Consider the following 25,912-nt stretch of genomic DNA (forward strand, 5'->3'; position numbering starts at 1 on the left):
CAGAGGGGTGATGGAGGAAGGTGGGTGGGGGATGGGCTAGATGGGTGATGGGTATTAAGGTACTTGTTGATGAGCACTGAGTGTTGTATGTAAGTGATGAATCACTGAATTCCACTCCTGAAACCAATATTGCACTGTATGTTAACTAACTAGAATTTAAATATAATTTTTAAAAAAGAGAAGACATGGTGGTGAGTTTCTTGGGATTTTGTATTTATATCTCCTATATACACTGGCCTGGGAAATTGAGAAGCTTACAACTTGGAAATGCCAGTGACAAATATACACATGTGCACTCACATGTCTCCATGCATGTGTGCATATACACATTCACAGACACACACACACACACACACACACACACACACTCCACTGTCTCTAATCAAGAGATAAGGAAGAGGGTAGACCTGCAAGATAAAAATTTGGGGGGCTATATCTGCCTTACTTCAGGTGAACGCCACAAAAATAGCAATACTTCTCACCTTGCCCAGAAGGTGCTGTAGAAATTGTGGGGAAGAACACTGTGAAGTCCACCAACTCTGCACTTTTATGAGCAGAGGTATTGCTCATCCCACTCTCCAGTGGGTCTGTGGATACTGGGGGACCAAGACCCGCCAGCCATCTCCAGTGTGTACTAAACAAATAACAGCAGAGTTGGCTTTCCACCTCCTCCACCTAAAGAGGATAAAACTGGGGAAAAAAAAAACTTCATAGCAGTGTATTGAGTCCTGGGCACACATCCAAGTTGTGCATGAATGAAACCAACCAGAATAAATGGAGAAAAGCTTTAATAAATGAACTAGAATATGGAATATATGATTAAAAATGGCCTCTGGGTAGTACTAAGTAGGGTGGGCCAGAATAGTGCTACACAGACTTTGAAAATAAAATTAACATTCAAATGAGAGCTCACAAACATGAGCCAGAATACATATTTGGAAACCAACTGATTTATTTTTTGCTAAAATAATAGATTTAAATAGGTACAGAAGTCTCGTAATTTCATCCTCAAAATGTCTAGGATACAATCCAAAATTACTCATCATATCAAAAAAAGTGAAATCCCAATTGAAATGACAAATGATAATCAGCAGACATCAACACCAAGAAAACACATGTGGTGTGCTTATCTGACAAGGATTTGAAAGCAGTGCTCAAAAACTGCTTTAACAAATAATTCAAAACACTCTTTAAGCATATGGGGAAATAGACAGTCTCAGCAAATAAACAGATGAGAACTAAATGAAGAAGAACTAAATGAAAATTTTAGAACTGAAAAAACAGTCAGTGGATGGGCTCGAAAGCAGAATGGAGATGACAGAGAAAAGAATCAGTGGATTTGAAGACAGAAGGTTAGGATTAGAAACTTTCCAATCTAAACAACAAATAGAAAATCAAATGTAAAAATAGGAACAGAGTCTCAGGGACTCGTGAGATATACAAGAGAACTGATATTTGCATTATGAAAGTCCAAGAAGGAGAAAAGGAAAAGTGTGGTGTGGGGAAAAAAAATGTTTGAAGGAATAATGGAAAAATATGTCCCAATATTGGTGAAATACATAAACCTACAGATTCAAGAAGCTGAGAGACTCCAAAAAATATAAACTCAAAGAAATCTGCACCCAGACACATCATAATCAAATTTCTTCAATTAAAAAAAACCACACACACACAAAAAAAACCCCAAAACAAACAAACAAACAAACAAACAAACAAAAACTTGAAAGTTTCCAGACAGGAGACTTTACTTACATACTTACAGGGGAATAACTATTCAGATTATAATATTTCATCATAAATCATGAGAGCCTAAAGAAAATGGCATAGAATTTGCCAGATCCTGAAAGAAAACTGTCAACCTAGAATTTGAGGTCTAGGAAAAACAGCCTTTAAGAATAAAGGTAAAAAAGACATTCTTAAATTTTAAAAAAATAATAAAAACTAGGAGAACCTGTTGGTATTAGAACCACTCTAAAATAATCGGTAAAGGAAGTTATTCAGACAGAAAGAAATGACAACAGAGGGAAACACGGAACATAAAAATTAAGAAAATGTGATAGAAATAGTAAATATCTGAGTTATTATAATATGATATTCTTCTCTAGAGATTTTTTAAAAAGATTATGTTTGATGGTTTAATAAAAATAATAACAACACCTAATGTAGTTTTCAATGTTCATAGTAGAAATATTTAAAACTCTTATATCATAAAAGGCAGAGGGGTAGGTAAGGTAATGTAAGTGCTTGTGAGGTTTCCACAGTCCACTTGAAGTGGTAAAATGTTGACATTGCTAGACCATGATAAATTAAGGACGTGTACTGTAATTCTTGGAGCACCTACTAGCACCGTAAGATTCCTATCAAAATCCTGAAGATTTGTTTTTTGTAGCTATAGAAAAGCTATTTCAATATCTTACATGTACAGGAAAAGGAACTAGAGTAGGTAAACAATTTCGTAAAAGAATAAAGGTATAGAACTCACATGACCTAATTTAAAGACTTACTATATAAATACAATGATAAATATAGTGTGGAATTAGCACAGGGATAAACTGATAGATCAGTGAAACAAAAGACAGTCCAGAGACAGACTCACACAAGTATAGCCAACTTTTTTTTTTTTTAAAAGATGGAAAACTAATTTAATAGAGAGTTGATAGTCTTTTCAGCACATAGAACAATAGGCCAAAATGAACCTTAATTTAAACCTTATACCTTATAGAATTCAAATATTAACTCTAAATGGGTCACGGATGTAAATGTATAACAAAACTATAATATTTTACAAAAATACAGAAAATCTTCATGATCTAAAATTAACTGAAGAGTTCTTAGATTCAATACAAAATCAAAATTCATAAAAGAAAATAATTGGTAGATTGAATTTCTTTAAAATCAAAAATTTTATCTCTGTGAAACACACTGTTAATAGAAGGAAAATGTATGCTACAGATTGGGAGAAGATATTTGCAAATCATACATTCAGGAAATTGTTTCTATCAAAAACATATAAAGTACTTTCTTAACTCAATTGTAAGAAAATAAACAGTGTAATTAGAAAATGCGCAAACAGATCACTAAAGAAAACATATGGATGACAAATAAGCATTACGTTCAACATTATTAGCCATAAAGTAAATCCAATTTAAAGCAGAATGACTAAAATAGAAAATGCTGGTAAAACTAATAATGGGATGTGCACAGAGCACCTGGATAAGTCCTACATTGCTGGTGAGAATATGGAATGATAGAGTCACTCTAAAAAACATTTTGGCAATTTCTTATAAATTTCTTATAAAATTAAGTATTCACCCTCCATATGACTTAACCATCCCATACCAGATTGCTTACTGTACGAAAATGAAAACGTATCACAGTTTCTGCACAAGATTTCATAGTGGCTTTCTTTGTAATTACTGAAAACAATCTAAATATCAATGAGTGAGTGAATATACAAACTATACTAAATCCATACAATAGAATACCATACAGCAATAAAAGGAAGAAACTATTGATACATGCGACAATTTGGGTGGCATTATTCTGAATGAAGAATGACGGCCTCAAAAAGTTTGCATCCTCTAATATTCTACTTATATAACATTGCTGAAATGATAAAATCAATTATGGAGAACAGATTGATGGTTATGACTAGTTAGATTTGGGTAGAGGATACGAATATAAAAGGATAGAGAATTTCTTTTAAGCAATAAAATAGGCCTGTGTCCTGATTATAGTGGAGGCTACACGATTTTATTCACATGATAAATTTTCACACACACACACACACACACACACAAAGTGAATTTAAAAACTGGTAAAATCCAAATAAGTTTGTCATTCAGTTAATATAGCTTATCAATGTCAATTTCCTTGTCTGATCATACATACAATATTGGGAGATTCTGAGTAAAACATACACTGGTATTCTCTGTACTATTTCTCAAGTTTCTACGGGAAGGCAAAATTATTTATAAATCAGAAAAATTAAAAAGTAGAGAAACTACTGATATAAACATTAACATGGAAAGTTTTTTAAACTGTCAAAATAAGTCAGATATACACATGCACATGTACACACAAGTGCACACTGTATAATCCCATTTTTCTGAAATCCAAGAAAAAACAAAAGTAATCCATGGTAGCAGAATGTCTGTGAGAGGAGTTTGGTTAATCCTCCCCCCCTAAAAAAAAGATAATGTTGACATGGTTTTCAAAAATTATGATTTAAAGTCTCTAGATATTGGCTGAAGCACACAACAAGTCAAGAATAATTAATTAAAGAAAGCTATTGAACTGGATATAAACTGAAATCTATGTCATTTTTGCCATGGATTGCTTTTACCTCCCTCGACTCCACGATATGTACGTTCTTCCCTGATAGTTGGGGCATCCCATGAGTACTGGCAGCTCCATTGCACTGTCAGAGAAGGCGTTTTTATTTGGAGCAGAGCATGGGAAAATCCTATCAAAAATAGAATATTTGTTTAAAAACAATAGAAATTTCAGTGGCAAACTATGAAGGTTAACATGGCTATGACATTAGTTGAAGAAAGTAGGAAAAAAGCAGACCAGCCAGAGATCTGACAGATCCAGAAAAAGAGACTGCCAAGAGAGCCCTGCTAATCTGTCACTTATCTTGAAGGACACAGAACACTGGAGAAAACCAGGGAACTGCAAACCCTGAGATGAATGCTGAAGAGACTCATTAGGTCCTTTAATTTAAAAAATCCAATGGCAAAGGGTGACAACCTAATTCACTCAAGGGGTTTAAACACAGCTAAAGTTGTGCTGATCTGCTTACAAAGCCAAATTTAAAAAGAAAAATAAAGAAAAACTTAAAAAGAAAAAAGAAAAGAAAAACAGAAACTCTTCTTGTGAGAGTAACAGATGCCAAAAAATTAGTCCAGGCATGCCAGTAAACAAATAAAAACTGCAATGGTAATAAATCTTGGGAATATCAGAATACAGAGCTGCTACATTATCTAATATGTCCAGTTTTTAATAAAGAAATATGAGAAGTTAAAGGAAACAGGAAAGTGTGACCCATGCATAGGAAAAAAAAATCAATAGAAAATTTTTGAGGGGGTCCAGACGTTGGACAAGCAGACAAGAGCTACAGAAAAGATATAAGTATGTTTGAGAACTAAAGGAAACTACTTTTCCAGTAAAGGAAAGTATGATGATGATGATTCACAGAATATAAAGTATCAATATGTAATGAAATTGTAAAAATGAACCAAATGAAAATTCTGGATTTGAAAGGGCAATAAATGAAACAAAAATTTCATAGTAAGAATCAATATCAGATTTGAACTGGTAGAGGAAAGAATGAACTTAAACATAGTTCAATAAAGGGGTGCCTGGGTGGATCAGTTGTTAAGCATCTGCCTTCTGCCCAGGGCGTGATCCCAGGGTCCTGGGATCGAGCCCCACATCGGGCTCCCTGCTCTGCTGGGAGTCTGTCCTCTCCCACTCCTCCTGCTTGTGTTCCCTCTCTCACTGACTGTCTCTCTCTCTCTGTCAAATAAATAAATAAAATCTTTAAAAAAAATTTTAAAAAGTTCAATAAAGAATGCTCTAAAAATATCAGAAAGAAAAAAAAATGAAGAAAAATAAGAAGAGACTTAAAGACCTATGGGACATCATTTAGCAATCCAAAATACATGTAATGGTAGTGTCAGGAGAGTAGAGGGATAAAGCAATAGGAAATATATTTGGGGAAAAAAAAACAGTTGAAAACTTCTAAAATTTGGTGTAAATGTTGACATATATCTCCAATAAGCTTGACAAACTTCAAGTAGGATAAACGCAAAGAGATCCACTGTCAGATATAAGATAGTCAAATTGTTAAAAGTCAAAAACAAAAGTAATGTATAGTGAAAGAAATCATAATGATGTTGCTTTAGGGCTGTAAAGAATTTGTAAAGTGTTTCAAAATGCAAATTTTATTATTCAGATATGGTGAGGCAAACAGATCAAGACAAGGTCGTCATTGAAAAGATAGTTCCCTCAGGGGAGGGGGTGAGGGAATGGTATAGGCTGGTGATGGGTAGTAAGGAGGACACGTATTGCATGGTGCACTGGGTGTTATACGCAACTAATGAATCATCGAACTTTACATCAGAAACCAGGGATGTACTGTATGGTGACTAACATAATATAATAAAAAAAAAACATTAAAAAAAAAAAAAGAAAAGATAGTTCCCAAGAGGAAAATGTATGCTATGTCATGGGGGACCACACGGAGAAGCACCAGGGTTGTTCAGGAATACAGGGAAAGGGGCAAATCTGTGTGCCAGAATATTTAATGTAGTTTTTATAGGAGGGGATAGACAAGGCAGAGTAAGCTGTCTAGGAATGGTTAGTTTGAATAATTTCAGCAGACTCTGGAGCATAGAGACAGTCCCTAGTTGTCTGGTGTCTGGCTCTGGAGTGATCAGGTCAGGAGGAGAAGGACACCAAGTGTAAGAGACCCTGCAGGAGACTGTTGGGGTATGGGCTCTGAATTGGTTGGTTTTCTCTCAGGCAAGTTGTTTGCTATCCCTAGGAATTAGTAAACCCTGGGAGAGGCAGCCCTTTACAGTGTTGGCAAAGTCTCAACATGTCAAAGCATCAGAATAAAAAAGAAATACTTAGTACATTAAGGGGCAGAAGAATATCTTTGGGATGACAGAAATTTTCTATATCTTTTTGGATTGTGTTTACACAGATGTAGACAAGTGTCAAAATACATTAAACCAAACATCTAAGATCTGTGTATTTTGTTGTATGCCAACTGTACTTCAATCAAAATATCAATACAAATAAAATTAAGAAAATCAATCTGATATAATAATAGTAATAGTAATATTAAAATTAACTGAAAAATTCCATATTGGAAAGTTACTATGAGGGTCAGATACCATGTACAGAAGGTTTCTAATGCAGAGTTTGGTACATATTATGGGTTTTAAAAAATAGAGGCATTTTTATTACTTGTATTATCCACAAGACTTCTCTACTTCCCGCCTTTTGTACATTTATCATTAACATGTTACTCAGAATTATGTTGTCAATAGTTAGTCTGATTCTTGGTTTCCTCTCTTTTTCCTCTTTTGATCATTTGTTTTGTTTCTTAAATTCCACATATGAGTAAAAGCACGTGGTATTTGCCTTTCCTAACTACTGAGAACAAACTGATGGTTACCAGAGAGGGGGTGGTGGACAATTGGTTAAATAGGTGATGGGGATTAAGGAGTGCGCTTGTGTTAACATTGGGTGTCCTAGGTAAGTGTTGAATTACTAAATTCTACACCCCAAACTAATACTCCACTGTATGTTAATTAACTGGAATTTAAATTAAAAATTAAAAAAAAAAAGAATTATGGTCATAATCTAAGGCACAGAACATTATTAAATCATTACTAAATCACGACCAAACATCAGGTCATTTTTATGAGTCTCTATTCTCTAAATATTCATAATTAATCTAAAACATGAACTAAATTATTCTATCAATTGAATTGATCCACACACTTTTCCCAGATACTTGTGTGTGTATTTCACTTTCACTTCCATTTGTTCTTAGTGATTTCCAAAAACCCTTTTATTAAAATGTCCTCTTTTACTTTTTCAGCCAGCGGGTGGATTTGTGATAGCATGGCTGGAATCATCTTATTTAATGCAATACCCAATTCTCATTTCCTAGGCTTATGCTAGATTTCAAGGTTCTTCTGAAAATCATTCTCAGTGACACTTGATTTGCATTTAATCAAGAGAAGAGACGGATTCTGGAAGCCTGAGCCATCTTCTGTTCCCCTTGCGATGATTCACTTTGTCCGGGGTGTTTGCTATTGCTGAAATTACTTGACCTCAGGTGTTGCACTTTAGACATACAGTAACCATTCAGTATAATATAAATATAGCATTGAACTTTTATGTTTGCGTTTCTGTTGAGCAAAATTAAACCTGGTTTATCTGTTGAACAAATTACAATTAATTAAGATAAAAACAGCAGAAGAAACCTACTATGTAAAGTCTGTTATGTGGTCCTTAAATATTGCTCATTCTTAAAGAAAATTTGCAGAATAATCAATAAAAATATCAATCATTTGGCCTCAATCAATTTTCCATTGCTGAATTTACCACTGCACTTGGTGACATTATACAAATAAAACATGGAACCCTGTAATTATCATATACTCTATTTTATAAAATTACTTTACTTTTAAGCTCATAAGCACTCATTAAAAATTATTTTTGGGATGCCTGGGTGGCTTAGTTGGTTATGTCTGCCTTCAGCTCAGGTCATGATCCCAGGGTCCTGGGATCAAGTCCTGCATCAAGCTCCTTGCTCAGTGGGGAGCCGGCTTCTCCCTCTGCCTGCCACTCCTGCTTGTGCGCTCTCTCGCTCTCTCTCTCGGTTTGTCTCAGTCTGTGTATGGTTTGCCTTAGGAACTTTACACTTGTTTTTGCATCTGCCCTTAATGCGCTTGGCACTTAATCAACATAGCTGGCGTTGCCCTACTTGAAAGACCCCCTCTCCAGCATTTCTACATACTTTACCTTAGTTTTATCCATATATCTTATCTCCATATGGCATATTGGATATTCCACATATTTGCTCATTCATTTTCTTCTACTATAGAATATGGCACGAACATGCCAAGAAGATAGGTATTTTTGCCTATTGTGCATACTAATGTATTACCAGCTCCTGGTAGAGTACCTAACACATAGCAGGTATTCAATAAATGTGCAGTGAATGAAGTATGGGAATTCAGCAAAATATCAACTAACTGTTGCTTAATTTTAATGAGGTTTTACAAATGCAACACTAGTTTTGACAGAGAATATGGAAACAATCATAATAACTACATTACATCTTCAATTAATTATGTTCTAAAATAATAAATTCCTCTAGATATTCTTATAATTGGGGCATGGAAGAGCAAGAAAGCAGGCTGACATAGGTGGAAAGCTCATAAATAAATCATACTTCCAACTATTCAACACAACCCTGAATCGTAAAAGTCATCTCAGCCTCCCTTTATATCATTCTCCATATCCAGACATATCATTGAGGGGGAGAATGGTCACCAGCCTGGATCTTACGCATAAGAGAGTATCAGGAGAAACAAAGGAGGAGGACTTCCTTTCTCCTTTATTTTTTGGTCCAGGATGCCAGGAATTTGGAAGTCATCACTCTAAATATCACAAGAAAAAAAAAAAACTTAATAAACTGAAAATAAACAACTCCTCTTAGATCTATTAAAGAACTGTGGTCACAGGGAAAACCATTGCTCCCCAAATTGGAGACAGACCAGTAAATACAAAGACTTGTAACTTGCTGAAGCAGAAACGCAGAAGCAGAAACTTCCATGGGAACCAGTATTAGTACAGAAAATTGAACTGTAATTGACAAGTTGTTAGAGACTCACTGTGGACAAATCTGGATAGAATTAAAAACTCTAGGGAGTCCAGTCTTCAGAGGACTCTCACATTTTCATGAGTTTTGCCCCCAGGAGGCCCACCAGGTGTTCCCAGTGAAGAGCAGAGAAACACTCTCTTATGATTCCAGCAGGAGAAGGAGCGGGGGGGAATAGCCATTTTGAAATATACCTAGAGCAATCTGTTCTTAATAAGGCCTACTGTCAAGGAAACTGTTTTACCAGCAAAAAAATGAGTAAAATAGGGTTTTACCAGAACCTACCCAACCTTGGGGAAGAGACATACCTAACTCAAGCTCCCATTAGCTTTCTTGTCTCATCTGAGTGGGAAGAACAACGGAGAAGCATTTGCAAAGATCACAGCCCAGGAAAAGAGGCACACTAAGAGACTGAGACTTAATAGTAGAACTATGGAACATTTTTCCTCCCCTGACACCTTACTACCACATTAGTAGGCTCCTGTATTATAACAGGGGCATACAACTGAAAGAACTACGTATCACAGACCTCATTTAAGAAGATGCCTCTAAGGAAATCTAAAGACAACATAGAGACCAAAGCAAGGAAATCAGGAAATTAGGCTCTGACACCTACGGCTAGAGCCAAGAATAAACACAACATAACTTCTAGCTAGGTAAGTGCAAAACCTCATATTAAAGTTTTATTTACCTCAATTCCTTTTACAAATACAGTATGTCTGGCTTTCAGCAAAAAAATTGCAAGGCATCCTAAAAGACAAAGAATACAGTTTAAAGAGATGAAACAAATTTCAAAACCAGACTCAAATATGGCAGAAAATTTGGAATTATCATGCCAGAAATTTAAAACAATTGTGATTAATATGCTAAAGGATCTAATGGAAAAAGTGGACACCATGCAGGAATAGATGGGTAATGTAAACAGAAAGCTGAAAATTCTGAGATCAAAAGAGATAGGCATTTCCAAGATACAGAAATTTTTCAGTGCAAAATAGAGGGGAAGAAAATCAGAGTGTGCAGCAGCTGGACTTGATATAGTGCACGGGGTCCACACAGTGGAATACCTTGAGTGATGCTTCTACAGACTGCTGGTTCCTTGAGTAAACTTAGAGAAGCTTCTTACATGAAAACTGATTATATGTCAAGGGGTCAATATAAAAGAATATATAACAAATTTATACAACTCAACACCAAAAAAGAGTCAGATTAAAAAATGGGCAGAGAACCTGAATAAACATTTTTCCAAAGCAGACATCCAGAGGGAGCCAACAGACACATGAAAAGGTGTTGAACATCACAAATCTTCAAGGAAATACAAATCAAAACCATAACAAGATATCACCTTACCCCTGTCAGAATGGCTAGAATCAAAAAGACAAAAGATAATCAGTGCTGGTGAGGATGCAACAAAAGAGGAACCCTAGTGCTCTGCTGGTGGGAATGCAAACTGGTGCAGCCACTGTGGAAAACAGTGGGGCAGTTCCTCAAAAAATTAAAAATAAAACTAACATATGATCCAGTAATTCCACTCCTGGGTACTTACCCAAAGAAAATGAAAACATTAATTTGAAAAAAATATCTGCACTCCTACATTTATTGCAGCATTATTTAAAGGAGCCAAGATACGGAAGCAGCCTAAGTGTCCACTGATAGTCAATTGGATAAGGAAGACGTAGTAATATTTACATAATGGAATATTACTCAGCCATAAAAAGGAATGATATCTTCCTATTTGTGACAACATGGATGGATACAGGGGGTATTACAGTAAGTGAAATAAGTCAAACTTAGAAAGACAAATACCACCAGATTGCACCATATGTGGAATCTAAAAAACAAAACAAATGAAAAAACAAACAAAAAGCAGAATCAGATTTATAAATACAGAGAACAAACTGATGGTTGCCAGAGGGAAGGGGGTGGGGAGATGGGCACAATAAGGTTCCAGTTATGAAATGAATAAGTCATGGGAACAAAAAGCATAATAGCATAGAGAATATAGTCAATGGTATTGTAATAGCATTGCAGGGTGACAGATGGTAGCTAGCTACGCTTGTGTGAGGTGGCATAATGCATAGAAAAGTTGAGTCACTACGTTGTACACCTGAAACTAACGTAATTATATGCATATTTTTAAAAATTATTTTAAAAAGCAGAGATTTGTAAAAAAAAAATCACAATAAAGCCAACATTAGATAAAAAAAAGAAAATGCTAAAAATAAACAAACACTAACAGAAATGAGGAATGTCTTTAATGGACTCATAAATAGACTGGACACAATCAAGAAAACAATTAGTGCTCTTGAAGGCATGTCAATATAAACTTCCAAAACAGAAATGCAAAGAGAAAAGAGAAGAATGAAAGGACAGAAGAGAATATCCAAGAACCATGGGACAATTACAAAAATGTAACATATATACAATGAGAAAACCAGAGGAAAAGAAGAAAAGAAAAGAAGGTAGCAAAAGAAATATTTGAAAAAGTATTTCTTATATTCCATAAATGAATCATGGAACATTGCATCAAGAACTGGGGATGTACTGTATGGTGACTAATATAACAAAATAAATATTATTTTAAAAAAAGAGAGAGAGATTAGCCATATAACATTTATAGCAAAATAATTTTATGTTTTAGCTGAGTAAAAAGATATGCTCACTATTAAAAAAGAAAAAAAGATAAAAAAAAGAAAAAGTATTAACTGAGAATTTTCCAAAATTAATAATAAACATCAAACCACAGATCTAGGAATTTCGGAGAATACTAAGTGGATAAAAAAAAAAAAAAACTATAGCTGTGTATCATATGCAAACTGCGGAAACTTAAAAAAAAAAAAGAACATCTTGAAAGAAGCCAGGTATACGTGTGGGGGAACCCCTTATTTACAGAAGAGCAAGAACAAGAATTACATTGTATTTCTTTTCATAAATCTTGGAAGCAAGAAAACAATGGAGGTAACTATTTAAAGTGTTGAAAGAAGAAAACCACCAACCTAGAATTATGTATCCAGAAAAATTATTCTTCAAAACTGGAAACAATAAAGCCTTTCTCAAATGAACAATAATTGAGGGAATTTGTTGCCGGTAGACCTGCCTTGAAGAAATATTAAAAGAAATTCTTCATAAAGAGGGCAAATTATATAGGTTAGAAACTCAGATCTACATAAATCAAGGAAGAACATTAGGGAAAGGAGGTAAAAAAAGTATTTTACTTCAGTTATTCTTAATTGATCCAACAGATAACAGTTTGTTCAAAATAATAACAGTAATCAGTTTGGTGATTATAACTTATAGCTAAAGGAAATGAAAGAGAACACAGGATGAAGGAAGTGAGAGAATTAGGAATACTCTGTTATAAGGTGCTTGCAATACCTGTGAAGTAATACAGTGTTACTCGAAAGTGTACTTGACTATGTTGTAAATGTATATTGCAAACTCAAGAGGAATCACTGAAAAAGGCAAAAAAAAAAAAAAGTAGAATCAGTATGTTGAGGGGAGAAAATGGAATCATACAAAATACAAATTGCTCAGTTAAGACCATGAAAGGCAGAAAAAAGAGTGGAAACAAAGGAGACATGACCTTTGGCTTTGGGAGACTGGGAAGTACTAGTTCTTCAGGCTCATCCTACTTCTTCTGAGTAGGAAAGGGGGGTCTTTAGAAGCAAAGACAGCAAAGAACAGACACATGCACATAAATACACATACACGTGTGCACAGGGACACAAAGCAAAACGGCACTTTTCTAATACACACATCTGTAGATGGCATTCATTAAAGATCTACTTCATCCAATTTTCTTTCTTTGCATCCTATAACCCCTTCTCCCATCTGTCCACAATTAGCTTGGCTTCTTCACAGACCAATTCCAGAAAACAAGAGATTTATATGATCTCATCTTAGTTTTCCAGTGAGATGGCGCTCCTTTCATAAAACAAGGGAAATCGCTGCCTCAGCTTAACCATTAGCACTCTGACCATTTATCATGACTTCGATAAATCAATAAGAAAGTCATTATACAAATGAGCTACAGAGCCAAAACATGGGTCAGAAATAACCATGCTTTAAACATGCATGACATATTAGATGAGACTATGATGTTACAAAATCCATACCTAAATCATACAGTGAAAATAAAAATGTCCTCACCTACCCCGGTAATATTTACTTCACTAGTAAGGTGTATTCTCACTGGGTACCTTTGTTCTTGCCAAATACCCAACTGTCTATTAGTCACTGTTGGTTACTTCTGATAGGTATCAAAGTTCTCATGTCTGACAGATGGTCCAACAAAACTGGCCAAATAGCTACTCCATATTTGCGCCTCAAGTAGCCCATTCAAGGAACCAAGGAGGGAATAAGTACTTTGGGGAATGTTCATAAGGGAGAGCTTGTTAGTTGTTTAAAATGAAGTAGAACATCAGACAATTTCCCTACTTCATAACGTGTGCATGGAGCCTATGCTAACTTCATGATGTCAGATAAAACAGTTTTTTGTTTGTTTGTTTGTTTGTTTTTAGGAGGAAATAGCACATGTGGTACAAAGGTTACCACTCACCAACTGACAATTTTGAGGCAAGTTACTCAATTGGCTGTGAGGTTAGAGGGTGAATTAAATTGTTTCCATGGTCCCTTTTCTAACTTCTTGTGCCTGTTAATATTATATGATCATTTAATTGCTATCTGGTTTCCACACCTTATTCTAGCACAAAAATCTTAAAAAATGACTTCAGAACTGGGTAAAAGCCAACTAAAATTTGGTTGAATGAAGCATGAAAAACCAATACTAGTTACTGTTTCAAAGGCTCCACAGGTAACCTTTACAAACAGCCATGTTCAACCAAGGCACTTTTAATGATACATCCATGTGGATGGTGTTGGCCCCTTTGGCATTCAGAGCTCCGATATGAGTGTCCTAAAGCAGCACCTGCAACTCTGTTTGAAGGCTTCCTTCCACTGCAAGTGATAGGACCTTAGCCAATGATAAATGCAGCTGGAGGATAAGCCCCCAGCTTCCATACCCCTAGCAGAGACAGTTCTGAGGTATGTTCTAGTCCAGGAGACCACAGCCTGCTCTATGCATACCTTTTATCGGCTACCAGTTTTTCCTGAGGTCTCCTCCCAAATATACAGCTTGCAGTCAGTGCTTGCTACAGGTTCTGCTTCAGGGAAAACCCACCCTGAGACAATAAAAATACACAGACCGTACAACTAGGTTGTATGGGTAAAGTATTTGTTTATGAGTAACAGGAACAAACTTGAAAACAGACAAAATATTAAATGGATTCTTAAATTTTAAATTGCAAATATATTAATAAAACATTCTAGAATATATCAGTTTGAACTCTTTTTGGCAAAAATAACTGCAATGCCATTTATGAAATCTAAAGAAGCCTTGAGCATCCCCTCTGAGAATAGAAAATAAATAACAAAATAAATATGAAAATATTAGTAGCACATTAATATTACATTGGGACTGCAGCTAGTACATGATAGTGTTTCAGAGAAAACCTAAAATTAGCTGATGTGACCAGGAGAGGGGTCTAATGAAGATTCTCTATTACTGAGTGTTAATTATCTTTTAAGTATTTATGAGTAAAACTACCCATGCTTTAATCATAAATTTGTAGGAGAGAAAAATTATTTTTCTGTAATATTGAGGGTTAACAAAAATAAACACCAAAAGTAAATGCTAGGAGCTGGAAAAATTCATATTTTTCAAATAAATTTTAATATGAATTGCAACTATTATAGTTAAATATTACTAATACTGATTCATAGCATTCTAGAGTTGTGAGAGCCCATTTAATGAACACGGTTAAGACCACTGATTAAAAGCCCTAGTCCTAATAAAGCCACTGGTTAACTTGTAGACCGCTGCCCAGTAGTGATGCAAATAATTTCTGTCTGGTAGAAATCCTAAACACTAAGGGTTATTTTCCTGAAGAGATTTAATGATTCTATATCTAACATGGCAATCTTTCTACCATTTTTAAAAATCAAATTTCCTACAAATACCCCATTCTTCAAATTCTCATTTAGCCATTTGGCATCTTATTGATTTCCTCATTTATTAATGAATTTATTAAAATATTTGACACATGTTCATTTTATATTTTTAAGGTCATCTTTTTAGCTTTTTGAAAATTATGCTTCAGCAGCATATAGTTTGAATTCTTCGTTTTGTAGGCAAAGACACTTAGACAGATTTGCAAATTCCCAATCAAGAATTTGAGGGTACTAAGGAGGCACTTGTTATGATGAGCACTAGATATTATATGTAAGTGAGGAATCACCAAATTCTACTCCGAAACCAATATTACACCTTCTGTTAACTAACTAGAATTTAAATAAAAATATGAAAAAAAAATCGAAAAAGTTAAAGAAAAGAAAGAATTTGAACCCATGTATTCTAAATCCCAGACTGGGCCCTTGCTAGAATGGCTCATCTTTCTCTTACTGTTATTTTATTTTATTTTTAAAGATTTTATTCATTTATTTGACAGAGAGAGAGAGAGAGAGAGAACACAAGCAGGCAGAGCAGCAAGCAGAGAGAGGGAGAGCAAGAGAAAGAAGCAAGCTCCCTGCTGAGCAGTGAGCCGGACATGGAGCTCATGGGGCTCGATCCTGGGATCATGACGGGGCTGAAGGCAGATACTTAACTGACTGAGCCACCCAGGCACCCCATCTCCTACTGTATTTCACTTGACATCTTTATGTCCTTTCACTTATACAGGTACTGTTAGGTATAGGTTAAACACTAGCATTTTGTAAGTGGAGAAAATTGAGCACAGATGGGATAATATCTTGCTTGAGGCCACAAACCTAGTTATCAGATCACCACAGTATGGCTGATGCCCACAAGAAGCTGTCAGTTACAGTTAAGGACCATTCAAGGTACAATGGCCTGGAACTTGTAGAGAGGTCTGGATACAGTGAGCGCTGCTGGGGCTTGAAGGGGGGCAGTCAGGTGTGGAGACACAGTGAAGGATTCAAAGGGGAAGCTGGTTTTGAGCTGGACCATTTAAACAGGCTCAGTGATGGTAATTTTTTTATATTTAGTAGTGGACTTAAGTCCTAAGAAGTAGACTAACGTAAGGAACTTGTTCTTAAGAATAATAAGTTTGGTTGTTAATCAAACTAGGTTTTAATAATAAAACTGAGGAAAAAACCATAAAAATATCATCAGAAAATCAGCCCCTAAGATTCTGATATTATTTTAGCTAAAAAGCTAAAGATTCTGATATTACTTTAAGATTCTGATATTATTTTAGCTAAAAAGCATCTTAAAATAAGATTCAAGCCTAATAACAATGACATATATTCCATAAAGTGTGGACAGATATAAGCCTGAAGCTGAGTTAATATTTGAATGTTATTTTGTGCAATACTTTGGGTTTGTATTAACTTAATAAAATACAAATATATCCTGAGTCAATTAAAACAACTAAAACGGAATGGTGTATGCTTAAAAGCCATTGCAATGCTGTTTACTAAGACTATTTTTTTTTGCTGTTAAAAAAAAGATCCGATTTTCTTTGCTCTTAAGGAACCAAAATGAATTAACATTATTAAACTGCATGTTCCTATCACTTTTATGCTCTTATTTTAGGATATCAATATAATATTTTGATAACTTTAGCATTATTTGCTTTTTATAAAATATGCTGAAGTAAAATGTTAATATTTGTGGATGACAAATTCATTGTAATGAGCTTTATTGCAACTGAGATTTAGGGAAATAGGTCATGTCTTTGTAACTCTTTTTCTTTTTCCTCACACATGCACAGGTTTGTTGGATATAAATAAAAGAGTTAAAATCCAGAGAAACAGGGGCGCCTGGGTGGCATAGTCCTTAAGCGTCTGCCTTCGGCTCAGGGCATGATCCCGGCGCTCTGGGATCGAGCCCCACATCAGGCTTCTCCGCTGGGAGCCTGCTTCTTCCTCTCCCACTCCCCCTGCTTGTGTCCCCTCTCTCGCTGGCTGTCTCTCTCTCTGTCAAATAGATAAATAAAATCTTTAAAAAAAGAAATCCAGAGAAACAAGTTGTGTTTCAGCTTTCCTCTGGCACCCAATCATTAACAATTTTGGAAATCATTTAATATTAAATGTAAACAGTACTCTTGTATTGTGATTTGTGTTATTAGCTATCACCAACATAATTGCCACAAACTACAAGGATAGATACACATTTATGTTATATTATACTATACTATATTATATTATATTAATAATATGTATGTTATATAATATAATATATATATTAATAAGAGGGTCAGCTTTCCTTCTAACAGAGTAGATTCCTTTTTCTAAATCATCTTTCTTTTGTAGAAAACTATCAGGACTTTCTTCAATAAATTTACTTGCATCTTCCTACATAGGCTAAAAGAGATTCGTGTTTAATTCACAACTGGAAATTGCAGAATATTTGTAAAACATTCCAAAAATACTATTTGAGGGAAAAGGGAGGCAGGGAAATGTTAATGTATTCTATCATTAGAATGGTTAATCATTAATCTAGCCTTTAGGCAAACACATTCAAAGTATATGATCTAATATAGTATATCTTTTCTCACAAAATATTCTGTTTCTAATTCTTTTAGGAGTTTCAGACAATGGAACTTAGTGCACTCGCCATAAAACCTGGCTAATGTAGGGTGATCACATAATTGCAGAAATAAGTGAGGGCACCTGTGTCACTTTAAAACTCAACATCAGACACAACTACTTGTATGTTTGTTTTTTTCCCAGTATCTTGACCTGGTGATGGAGAAAGAACACAGGAGAGCAGTGAATGTCGCAGCTGTGCAGTGCAGAACCAGCACATTTGTCAGTGTTAATAATGTGCGCATGGATCTGCACCCGTTTTTAGCCACTGTTGGAATAACAACTAATATCTTTATAGTAGCTACTGGTAGCATCTCCATGCATGAGAAACACAGATACTTGGTATATTAAATGTATCGGGAGAATGTGCCAGACTGCCACTTCGTTTTGCCATTGCTAGTTATTTTTATCATTGAAATGTAACTGATGAGGAAAAAAAAAACATGCAATTGCTTTAAACAAGCTAACGAAGTGGGAGGCACCTGGCTCCTCTTCTGAAGTGGACTCCTGAGATTCTAGGGCAATAACAGATCCATGTCACAGTGCCTGAAGTCTGCTGGACCAAGCAAAATGGAGTCTGGGGAGTCTTTTGCTCAGATCCCAGGTGGAGTGACAGAAACACTTCTCCAAGCAACATGGACATTATCCAAACAGGTAGGAGACTGGCAACTTTAAATTGTCTGATGTTGAGAGCAAAAACAAAGCAAGGGAAAGCTGTAAAATACTTACTCCAGGCTATTGTTTGAGCAAGAAAAGTGGCTAAGTAACCATCTGGTTGGTAATTCTTCCCTGGCAATCTGTACATTGCACTGTTCTCCTTAGTTTCGCTCTAGGCTCTGCTAAATGCTTAATATAATCATCATGGTTGCTGTCAACCTAAATAAAGAGAGAAACTGAGGCAAACTCAAAATTTTCTAGAAGATGAAGGAATAGCAGTTGCAACTGAATTGCAATTTGATGAATTGTAATTTGGGAGGACCAACTGTAGCAATCTACAAGAGAGTCCATTGAGGGTTTTGGGCAGACTGTATTTATGCGCAGGGAATGTAAAGAGGGGAAAGGTCAGTTAGAGTCTGTTAAAATAAAAACAGAGACTAGCTTCAAAAATTTCCCAAGCAGGCAGAACAAGTCCAGTCATACAGACAAAATTATTCAGTTTATTTTGTGAGACCAACCTGATCTGGGTCATTTTTTGCTCATGCCCATGGAATGTAAGCAATACTTTCCATGGTTGATATGAAGCAACCCCTGACCAACTCCTTATCACTTAAGAACATGCCAACATTGTCAGTTTTCTGTAAATCATTTACAGGAAATTAGTTTCTCGGTCTTTTTTGTTTTCCTGAGGGCATATGCGTGAGATTTTCTATTTTATATCCTTCAGTTCCAGTTTAGATTGAAATTCTTTCACATTGTCAAAGCTGAAAGATTCTTCAAAATCACCCAGGCAAATTACTTGATTTAACAGATGTGAAAACTAAGGACCTCAGTTGAAAAGTGACTACAGCAATATTTAGTTCCACTTAAGCATGTTTTTTTGATGCATTTGCTGTGAATTCTGTTAAAGGCATATTTTAAAGAATGGCTTTGTTCTTCAAGAGCTAAAAGTTCACTTGATTAGGATGTGTTGAAAGATTTTGCAATCAGTATCCAACTTAGTATGCTTACATGATGGAATTGATGGGCCTCGCATGCTTATCTGAAGAGTAAGGGGACAGAGGGAACATCTCACTCTCAGTCTCCAAATGATGGAAGGAGAAGGAAATTTTGTCAATACCCATATCTGAAAGGTTTTTTCTCATACAACAACAACAACAACAACAACAACAACAATTCCTAGAATCTCATCCAATTTTTAGACAGAATAGCTAAATCATTTTGTGTTGAGGCAGCACTACCTATACTGGTATTTTCTACATTCCCAAAAGAGCTTTTGGATTGAACAGTTCTCCCAGTTATGCTTCTTATGTCCATTAACTGAAAGGTCTTATAAAGAATGTCTGGACTGGGTATTTCCTTGTTTTTGTACTCATTCACCATTAGGTTATCTTGCTGAGCTCACTTGAGTTACCTAGAACTTTTTGATAATCGGTTCTCTACAAACATATGGTGCAATCCTACCTGAGGTCAGACAAAATGACCTCTGAGGTTTTAAAAACGAAAGAAATCCTTTGGATAATCAAGATAAGATAAAGTTGTTCAGTACATTTTCAGTATTATGCCCAAGAAAAAAAAATCAAATACAATTAAAAAGCAAAACAACTAGGTGCGCTGAAAAATTATATAAAACCTTTTTAAATAATGAAAGAAAAAAGGTGAATAAAAGTCAAGTCTTAGAAAATGCAGATGGTTTATTATCTGACTCTTGCCTACCTATCCAAGATCATTTCAAGGTGTTGGGCTGTTTCAGCTTTGAGCTTTCTCAGTAGAGAGCTTAGTTCACCAAGTATCAAGCCTTTCCCTCGTGTTGGCCTTTGTCAATGTTCTTCCTCCCCTTCATTTTCCATCACCCTCCCTCCCCTTCCTTCACTTCCTTTATTTCCTTTCCATCCAGAAAACTCCTACATATCTGTCAAGTCCTCACTTATTCATTGTCTCTACTGTGACGCTTCCCAGACTCCTGAGTGGATGCATTTGTTCCCTCTACAGTGTTCTACTTCTCATTTTTGGAGTATACCAAAACCTGCATGTTAAACCCTGTGTGACCTGAGGTGAGTAATTCCGTATCCCCATGCTTCAGCATCCTGTAAAACTGGAGCATCCTGGCCACAAATTGTGTTGTAAGGGTGAAGTAAGACAATACCAGGACAATGACAGGAAAAATGGCAGCAGCACTATGCATGTCAGATAGGATAACCATTAGTGTTAGTAGTATTATAATTATTTGTATCATACAATAAATTGATTCAAATATTATTGTTTTCGGAGAGGGACAGTAGTAAGTGAGGATAGTTCCATGTCCTTTTCATATTCCTTATACCTAAATCTACTATTTCACAATATTCTTGACCAACCACCCTAGCATTTTGTGTGTGTGTGTGTGTGTGTGTGTGTCCATGCTCTTGGGCCCACACACCTCTATCAGGCTTCCTCATGGTAAGCTTTAGGAATGAGTTTAAAACCTGGAGAGAGGTGGCCAAATTGTCTTCTTATCTCCATCCCCTTAAATTCACACTACAATCTGAGTCATTAAGCTCTGACTGTACTTCACCGTGGAAGAAATTAAATGAAGAGAAGAAAGAGTCTCTCTTTCCAAGACTTTAAGCCGAGTGGCCCATCCCATCAGTCCTTTTTCTATCCCATTCCTGGCGATGCTGGGGTCTTAGGAGGTGGTGAGGTCCTGAACCTGGAAATACTCCAATGAGATGGAGAGGAGAGAGAAAGGACAGTGAGCTCAGAAGAGAGAGAGACAGAGAAAGCTAAGAGGTGTACCCTGATCTCTTTCCACTTTCCCACCTATATTCCTTATTACAGTTGTCTGACTTTCCTTATCTCATATTTGGACTTCTTTGCCTAATAAAAAGAAGGAAAACTGGTACAGCCCACGAAGGTGAACCAGTGACAGCCACATGCAGGTTTACAATTAATGTATGATTAGTTGACTAAAATTTAAATAATGAACAAGCTGCATACAATTTAAAGAAGTTGCCACATATGTTGTGTATAAAATGATTCAATTCTGTCATAATATTTATAGATACTCCCACTTTATTTGAAGCATTTCAAATGGAATTTGAAAGTCTAACTTCTTCCCAATTCTTTCCCTTCCTTTCTCTCACTTTATTTCCCTCTCCTTCTCTCTGTAGGTCTCTCTCATTTTCTCTCCATCCCTCCCTTTCCCTCTCCCTCTTTCTCTCTTTCCATGCAATGGGAAGGGCACTGCGTAAAAAAGAAAACTGTAAATTTATTGGCTCCTCAAAGGAATATAAAACACCTTTTAGTAATAAAACAATAGTATCCTTGCTGCCCACCCTTACCAAGATTTACAAAATTGTTTGGAATAATGGAGCTACTCTTTGACCTTAGGCACCACATATTTTTATTGGTAGCTGGCTTCTTTTGCTATCTCTTTTGTCCATGAGGATAGGTTAAGAGTTATATTGTTTTAGAAAAGGAGGAAGAAGTCTAGTATCTGCCACCTAGATAACTTAAACAAATATATAGGCCAGGTAGGTTTTAACAGTGGGGAATGAGAAAGATGCCACAGATATTCCTATCAGCCTGGAGGAGGGAGGTGACATTTTTTCCCCCTCCAGGTGAAGGGAAAAAAACCCACATAGGTAGAGAAATCTGAAGCAGCAGGCCCCAACATGTGAGGGAGACAGGAGGAAAGCCATGAGCATGAGGAGGCTTAGGCCAAGTGGACTGGAAAAACACACTGGGGGACATCCCTCAGTTTCCTTGGGAATTCTGCCGCCTAACCATCAGAGGTTAGTGGAGCCACAGGGAAGTTAATGGCCAGTGGCCAACCAGAGAGCCTCTCATGATGCTCCTGCAATAGGAGGTAGAGAAATCACGTAGCTGGAAGTGTGGGTTTGCAGATACACATGATGCACAGAAACAATGAGGTCCAAGTTGTAGGGGTAGGGGTGCCAGGTTCTATTCTGGCAGAGAATACAGGTTTTACAAATTGTGCAGATCAGACATGGATCCAGGAGGAACCTTATGATGAGGTAGGAAAGGGCCACTGCTGCAGAGATGAGCAAAGACCTTGTGCACAAGAACATATGTGAGGACCAGGGCTCCCCTCAGCACTGGGAGGACACAGTCCTCCAAGGAATGGTTCCTAGACCCAGGATATGCGCAGACACACCTCAGTCAGGAGAACAGGGCTGGGAGAAGAACCCAGAAAGACTGAGAATTTACCCCAAGGCAGAGAGTTAAGGCAGAACAAGATGGCTTTAATACCACAACTGCCATACTTTTAATTGGTAAGTTCATGGTCTGTCCCCAACACACGAGAATCAACGAGAATGATGTCATATGATGAAGTTTAGATGAGTGTCATGCAAAAAAAAAAAAAAAAGATAATGAGATTTCTCTTTCCTTTTTTGTTCTTACCCTCAATTTTAAAGGGATACATTTTTTTAAATAATAAGTTTTTATTATGTTATGTTAGTCACCATACAGTACATCCTTAGTTTTTGATGTAGTGTTCCATGATTCATTATTTGCTAAGGGGATACATTTTTATCCTGCTCCAAAGATCTTTCTACATCTGATTTAGGATAAGAGCATGGAGTTGGACACTTGGAATCACAGACTCTAGGTCCAGTTGCAGCCTGGTTGGCTGGACAACCGTGGCTTATCACATACCCTGGGGCCCACACCCATATCCACTTCTGCACTCCATGGGGCCCATGACTCTTCCTCCTCTGTGATTTTCCAGTTTTAAAGGACTGCATATCCTCTATTTAAGCCATAAAAATAATTTATGCCTCATTCTAGTGTGTCTATGGGTGTCTTTGGGTTCTTTACCTAAACCTGAAAGGAGCTTTATGTCCTTCTGTCCTTGGATTGCAGAAGGAAATGAGATCATTACATGCTTCCATTCTCCTTTTGTCTTCCTGATACTTTTCCAGGCGCCCTGGGTGGCTCTGTCAGTTAAGTGTCTGCCTTTGGCTCAAATCATGATCCCAGGGGATCAGTACAGAAACTCTCATTGGACAGAAAAATGCTTGGACTAGCACTAGTCCAAGTTTCCAATCCCGCATTACTCTCAGCCGTGAACAAACTCCAGAAAGAAAACCTGGCTTCTCTTGTTATATCATTGCTTTAGTGATGACAGACGTCAGGTTTGCAAACCTAGTCTGCTTTTGTTTGTCCTAATGTCCCTAGAGTAGGTCCTATAACCTACTTCTTCTTTTTTTTAAGATTTTGTTTATTCATTTTAGAAAGAAAGAGAGAGAGAAAGAGCATGAACAGTGGGAGACCAGAGGGGGAAAGAATCTCAGGCAGACTCCATGCTGAGTACAGAGCCCAACTTGCGATTCAATCCCATGACCCTGAGATCATGACATGAGACAAAACCAAGAGTCAGATGCTTAACCAACTGGGCCATGCAGGCACCCCCCCCCCCATAACCTACTTTTCTAGTTTGGGTGTCTCTGCTCTTATTCTATAGCTTCTTCAAAGTACCATCCTAATAGGCATCAAAAGTGTTTGCGGTCCTTCTTTTTTTTTTTTTAAGATTTTATTTATTTATTTGATGGGGGGCGGGTAGCGCAAGCAGGGTAGTGGCAGAGGGAAAGGGAAAAGTGGGCAGGGAGCATACCCCAGGCCCCTGGGACATGACCTGAGCCAAAGGCAGGCACTTAACTGACTGAACCACTCAGGCGCCCCATATTTGCGGTCCTTCCTAAAGCATCCAGAGGGAGGCTCTGGCATCCCCAGTGAGGACCCTCTGTGAATAACAATGCTGGCCATCTTGGGCGATCTTTGGCCTGGCTGGCTCCTCCGGTCAGATCATCTGCTTCATCACCAGCAGCCATAAGGAAGAATGGCCCTCCTATCCCAGGCTTGCTTTATGGATTAGCCTATGTGGACAAATTGGCACAGGCTCTGGGAGCAGAGGAGCAAGACTTAAGAGTGCCCATCCTACTCTCACATACCTATCTAAATAAAACAAACTATATGGTGGCACTCAGAGACATACTAACACTTAGTAAGACTCTAAATTCATCAGTTTAACCTGGTTGTTTTTTGTGGGTTTTTTTTTTTTCCCCCCTCTTGGACATAACTAGCTTTCTTAAAGTTACCCAACCACTGTGACAAAGGGCTTGGATTCAATGACCTGACAATTTGCTCTATCTTTTCCAGCCCTATATCTGAATATTCATACCCAGGTCTTCACAGAGGCAGTTCTTTTATACTTTTAGTTCAGCTCGTTTGATACCACTTCAAAGAAGTTTCACCAAGCCTTATACATTTCCACACCAATCATTATCTACTTCATAGCACTTATCAATTTTCTTATGTGCTTGCCTGATTGCTGATGGTCTGTCTCTCTTCCCTGGAGTGCTGTGATCATGAGGTCAGGTGCTGGGTTAGTCATGCTCACCTGTTTCCCCCATGCCAAGAACCTTCATGAGTGTGTGATCAGTACTTAATAAATATGTGTTGAATGAGTGAATCCTCCCATGTCTTTCACATCCTTTCACTCAGCTTCCATAGTAGATAATCTGCTGCTCCATCCCAGATTGTCTCTTCAGGTAGGTATGCCTGACCTTCAGCTGCTGAGAAAGTCAGCTCATAGTTGCATCTTTCCCTGGCAATCACCCACAGGGGGACTGCCATGCCCAAGGTTTACGTCCTCCTTGGAACACCTATGGCTAATGACCTGCCAATGATATGGAGATAAAGAGACTTGGCCTGACTGCCTCAACTTTGGACCCTTCTGAAGGACTGTTACAGCTCTAGAGCTCCCAGTGGCAACTTTGGACCCTTCTGAAGGACTGTTACAGCTCTAGAGCTCCCAGTGGCAACTTTGGACTCTTCTGAAGGACTGTTACAGCTCTAGAGCTCCCAGCGGCAACTCTGGACCCTTCTGAAGGACTGTTACAGCTCTAGAGCTCCCAGCGGCAACTCTGGACCCTTCTGAAGGACTGTTACAGCTCTAGAGCTCCCAGTGGCAAACACTGGGAATTCATTTTCTTTGTCCTCTACGTTTAAGATTTGAGTGAAATCTTGTGCCCAGCTAGACCTAGAATCTTATTGGTAGGACTTACTGGTGAATGGGACAACCCTTCCTCCACATTTTTCACTTCTTAAAATATAGAAATCATATCAAAGTTATATCATGAGACATTCAGGGCACTCTTGCTGATTTCATCTTGCAGGAAGGAAGAGATATACTTTTTTGCTAGATGGAAATGTGTCTGGGCAATGTCTGTGAGGGAG

General features: G+C 37.0%; 1 protein-coding gene and 1 pseudogene across 1 annotated transcript in view; both read right to left on the bottom strand.

The window, feature by feature from the left end:
- The window catches only part of GABRG3 (gamma-aminobutyric acid type A receptor subunit gamma3), a 636,603-nt gene that overhangs the window by 223,258 nt on the left and 387,433 nt on the right, over positions 1 to 25,912 (bottom strand).
- The window catches only part of LOC103677096, a 52,956-nt pseudogene continuing 47,710 nt past the window's right edge, over positions 20,667 to 25,912 (bottom strand).

Source organism: Ursus maritimus, unplaced genomic scaffold, assembly GCF_017311325.1.
Source record: "Ursus maritimus isolate PB19 unplaced genomic scaffold, ASM1731132v1 scaffold_27, whole genome shotgun sequence".
NCBI classification, from domain to species: Eukaryota; Metazoa; Chordata; class Mammalia; order Carnivora; family Ursidae; genus Ursus; species Ursus maritimus.